A 5,680-nucleotide genomic window follows, 5' to 3' on the forward strand; every position below is an offset into this window, starting at 1 on the left:
CCCCCACCCCCGCCGTGTTCCTGTGGCCTGTGGCCTCTCTGACTTGTCCCCTGGTTCCGAGTGTTGGCAGAAGCTCCCAGCAGTGACAGCGAGTCCTCAGGGCAGCCGCTGGGGCCCGGGGTGTCCGCATGCTGGGTCACTGGGGCGGCTGACCTTGGTCACTAGGCTGAGGCGGTATCTGCCGGGTTTTCCATTATAAAGGCCTGGTTTTCCATTTGTAATGAATAAACGCCTCAGCGGAGGCACTCAGAGGCTGTGCAGATGTCCCGTGGCTCCCCAAACAGGGTCTGGCCCGCAGCAACTATTTCTGCGGCGTTTGCCTAGCGGTGACTTTGTGTTTCAGGCCTTCCTTCCACATTATTAATTGGGATCCTTCTGTAAGGCAGAGCTGTCCCTTCTCCGTTTCTTTGTTTACTCTTCAATGATTCATTTACATAAGGATGGGTTCATGGGTACTCGTTGTGCTGCAGCTTACCATCCAGGTCTACCCTCATTTATTTTCTTGCTCCAATTGTTCCAGCTTTGCCACTGGGAGCTCCTTCAGGTTGCGTTCTTTCAACAAGTCCATCCTTTTCAAGCACATCCTTATTTTCTGGTTCCACAAGATGTCCCGGGCTCCATTTGTATTTTTCCTGCCCCAGTTCTGGAACCAACCACTTCCCCAAGGGCCCCTGGTTTCTTAAGCAGGCGCACATCGGAGACGGTGTGGGTTGAGTTCCAGACACCGCAGTGAGGCCGGTATCGCAGTGAAGTGAGGATCGCAAGGAAGGGAGTTGTAATCTTTCTGTTGGTGGAAGGTTTTGCCTTCCATTTATTAAAAACACATCTGGTCAACTGCAATTAAAAATTTTTTTAAAGATTGAAATACCACATCCATGAAATAAATGACGCAAGCCTGCAGGGAGATGGTTTACTTCCTTGGCCGCTGTCATGCTCAGTTGGTTCCTCCTGTGTGGCCTGTGGGCTCACACCTGTGCTGCGCGTGGGGGGCGGAGGCAGCCTCGTTCTTGACCTCAGTGGGAATGCCTTAGGCTCTTCGCCAAGTAAGATAAGGACTTGAGCACCAAGGTACATAGATTTTATCAGGTCAAACGTGTATCCCTTGGCTGCAAGCAATGTGAGTGTACTTAATGCCACTAACTGTACACTTACAAATGGCTAAATGGGCCCTGGGCAGGTGGCTCAGTTGCTCGGAGCATCGTCCCGTACACCAAAATGTCGTGGGTCCAGTTCTCGGTCAGGGCACATACCCTGATCTAGGCACAGATGGGAAGCAACTGAGCAATCTCTCTCTCTCTCTCTCTCTTCCTCCCTCTCTGAAAATCAATAAAAAACATATCCTTGAGTTGGGATTTTTTAAGTATTTTTTTTTATTGATGTCAGAGAGGAAGGGAGAGGGACAGAGATAGATAGAAATGAGGCACAGGCCCCGGTTGTGGCCTCGTCCAGTGTGGGGCGTGTAGAAGGCAGCCGGTCAAATGATTCTATCTCTTCATTAATGTGTCTTTCTCCCTCTCCCTTCCTCTCTGAAATCAATAAAAACATTTTTTTTAAAAAAGCAAGCTGGCGAATTAAGGCAAATAACCATGTGATCTCAAGTCAAGGGCAGTGTCTGCCTTGTTCGCTTTGCAGGACAAGCCACTTGGGCCAAAACGCATGAAGCAGCACATTTGCTTCGTCCTGAAAGCCACTCACTGCCTTTCATCAGGCGCCCGGACCTCCCCTGTCCCTTTGATCTCTCAGCTGATGGTCACGTGAGCCAGTCACCTCCAAGGATAGACCTCAGAGGGCCGGCCCTGAGCCGCAGGCGCACAGGAGCTCTTATCTTGTCGCCATTCCCGCTGTCCTGACCCACTGGGTCCTCTGCTCTTTGCTCTCCATCTTCCGTCCGTCAAGCCAGCAAAACACAGCCCAGAGGAGCCATGAAAACAGCTTTATTTTTCTGGTTTTTTTCATTTGTCATGAAATAGGAACCAGCAAAACATAATACCCAACTGAGAATCCTACAGCGTCCCTTCAATTCCATTTTGTCAGTAAAAAGCCAGGCTTGTGGGGGGGGGGGGGGGCACCTACTAGTAAGCAGCGTTTTTGTTGTTAATCCTCACCCAAGGATATTTTTCCATTGATTTTTTTAGGGAGAATAGAAGAGGGAGACACAGAGAAACATCAATGTGAAACACATAGATTGGTTGCCTCCTGCATGCGCCCCAACCAGGGCCTAGACTGGGGAGGAGCCTGCAACCAAGGTGCATGCCCTTGACCAGAATTGAACCCGGGACCCTTTGGTCCATAGGCTGATGCTCTATCCACTGAGCCAAACCAGCTAGGGCCTAAATGGCTTTTGATGTGGAAATCAATCTTCCCATGCGCTCACTTCCCACCAGCCACTGGTCGCGACCTCATGTCAGGTGTGCCTGTTTCTGTCCTCAGTCCCACACTCTGTCTCCTCCTCATAAGGGGCCATCTCAAAAGTGGAGGGAGTGGAGAAAAACCTTTCTGATACCATGAGAGCACAAACAAAAAGATGGATAAGTTGGACTAGGAAAAGGTCTGTATTAAAAAGAGAACACTAAAAAAGCCAAGAGTCAAACTGGAAAAAATCTGCTATTTATACAGCAACTGTAGAGTAGAAAGATCACCTTCAAATCAGCCATCCTCTGAAAAAGAGAAGCAACTGGGCAAAGGAGACTATAAAGACTGTTCAAGGAACAGATGCCCCAGCCCTGGCTGGTTTGGCTCAGTGGATAGTGTTGGCCTGAGCACTGAAGGGTCCCAAGTTGGATTCCCATCAAGGGCACATGCCCAGGTTGTGGGCTTGATCCCCCGTAGGGGAAATGCAGGAGGAAGCCAACTGGTGATTCTCACTCATCATTGATATTTCTCTCTCTCTCTCTCCCTCTCCCTTCCTCTCTGAAACCAATAAAAATGTATTTAAAAAAAGAACAGACGCCCCACAACATAAGCGTAAATTCAAATCTCAGCAAGGGCCATGGGAGACAATGGTCCGAACCACCCAGACCAGCTGGAAAGCCTGCTGCTCAGGTCGGTGGTCCCTAAGAGACACACCCTCGAGGATCTGTGCCTGGAAGGGATTCTGACCGCAGCCTAGGGAGGACAAGCCCAAAAGGAGCCTGACCCCCGAGGGGAGACCGACACTGGAATTCAGAGGCCGTGGCAATTCGAATTTGGACAGAAAGTCTGCAGAGGGGGAGCTGCACAGAGAAGGCAAACCTGCAACATGAGGATTAAAGAGCATAAAGTAGCTCGTGAATAACTACATAGGTTATGTGCGGAGACTATTTTTGCTGTTCTGACTTAAATGAACTATGTTCTCAAATTCATTTCACCCCCTTTTTAAAAACTTTGCAAAGCTGGGACACTTCCAACTACATATGTGGCTCAGGTTGTATTTCCATTGAAATCCAATGACTTGGGGTTGGGTTTTTAACTGGTTTCTTTTGTTTAAAAAAAAATTTTTTTTAGTTGCTTTTTAGAGGGAGAGAGAGAAATAGAAACATCAATGAGAGAACATCATTACTCGGCTGCCTCCTGCACACCCCCTACTGGGGATGGAGCCCGCAATCCGGGACGTGACCCGACCGGGAATTGAACTGGAGACCTCTTGATTCTGGGCCAGTGCTCAACTGCTGAGCCACACCAGCCAGGCGGGGGATTATTTTTAAGGGCACATGGTCTAAAATGGCCACTTTAAGTATAAACGCATGTAAGTTAAAAAAGGGTGAAGAAGGAAATTCCATGCTAACATGCACTGACAAAAATTGGAGTGGCTCCATTAACATCAATTTATACTTCAGAACAAAGAACAGAACTGGAGATCAAGAGAGGATGCTTCATGAAGATGGGGTCATTCCACAAGATAACAAATTCCCAAGTGTGTACAAACAAAATATCAGAATATTTAAATCCATGAAGCAAAACCAGCAGGACCATGGGAAATTAGACAAAACCACAATTACAGACATTTAAATACTGTTTCCAATAACAGACATACATAAAGATGAGGAAGATGGTAGTTTTCAAGTTGGTATCGCCAACTTAATCTAATCCACATTTACAGACACTCCTCCAGCCAACAACTCAGACACATTATTTTCAAGGGCACATAAAATAACCACCGTTTGTGGCGCAGAAAACAAAACTCAGTAACTTTTAAAGGAATGAAATCAACATATATCCTAAGACCACAATGGAATTAAAACCAGAAACCAGTAACGAGAAGAAAAAAGAATCAAATGTCTGGAAATTAAACCATACATCCAAATAACCCATAGATCAAAGAAATCACAAGGGAAATCAGAAAGAAAAGTACATGTCAACACGGAAGGGTTCGGGCAAATGGTGCTGCGGGGAGGAACCCACGGTGCTGTTTAGAGAAAGCAGCTCTTCCAAGACGGCTCAGTCCGGGCGGTCAGTCGCCGGCTGTTGGCAGATCTCAGCTCCTTGCCATGCTGACCTCTTCCCAGGCGGCTTGAGTGTCCTCCTGACCTACAGCTGGCATCCCCCAGTGGGCCATCCACGTCGCTTTTAAGGTGACCTTGCCCAGAGCAGATCAAGTTTCAGTCTGGAGGACAGGTGGGCAGCTTCACTGACTCCCATGCTCTCAAGTTTGTGCCTTTGCAAAATTCAACGCCATCGCCTCAAATGCTGAGCATGAGATGCACCAAATCTTACGTTCTGTGGTGGGGTTCGAATTAACAAGGATCGGCAGCATCGCCCAAGCTAAACAACTGTGAGCCGGCAGCCCGCTCCTGAACATACAGCGGACATAAATGTTTACGTATGTTCCAAAAGACAAGGACCAGAATGTGCACTGCAGCCGGTTTGGAAACTATTCAAATGCCAGTTGCTAGCAGAATGGATACACTGTGGTGTTTCCGCACATGGGAATGCTACGTAGCAACAAGAATAAACAATTTACAGCCAGTGCAACAATGTAAATGAATCTCACCCAAAAAGCTGAGCCAAAGCAAACTAACCTATTAAATGGGCCTGGCCTTCACTGGGGAAGGGGGGGTGGCATGGGAGGAAAAGGGTTGTAAGGAACTTGGGGACCTCTCAGCTGTGGGTAAATGTCCTGTTTCTGGTGGAGACTGTCACATGTGTGACCAGTGAAATTTCAGTTTGTGCTTTCCAGATGCCCTTCTTGTATACTGCACTTGAATCAAAATGTAAAAAGAACTAGAACCCTTAGAATTAAGAAATATAACCCGATTTTTAAAAATCAATAAATGTGGTGGGCCCTGGCAGAGTAGCTCCGTTGGATCGAGCATCGACCCGATATGCCAAGGTGGTGGGTTTGATCTCAGTCAGGACACATACAAGAATCAGCTAATGAATGCATAAATACGTGGAACAAAAAATTCTCTCTCCCTTGCTCTCGCTCTCTAAAAATCAATCAGTAAAAAAAATTTAATATTTAAAAATACAAAAATAAATGAGTTGGAACAAAGCCCAAGGAATCTCCCCAAAGTAAAACATGTAGAAACCAAAAAAGGATAGAAAAAGTGAGATATAATTAGAAGAGTGTGAGGAAACCAAGTCCTTGGCTCCCACAATAAGTCAACTGATGAGTCAAGAAACTGCTTTGCAAATCAGGAGACGGCTATGGACCTGGTCTTCTCAAAAAGCTAAAGTCAGGGAAGGAAGGGGACACGGTGTT

This window comes from Myotis davidii, unplaced genomic scaffold (assembly GCF_000327345.1).
Source record: "Myotis davidii unplaced genomic scaffold, ASM32734v1 scaffold512, whole genome shotgun sequence".
Classification (NCBI taxonomy): Eukaryota; Metazoa; Chordata; class Mammalia; order Chiroptera; family Vespertilionidae; genus Myotis; species Myotis davidii.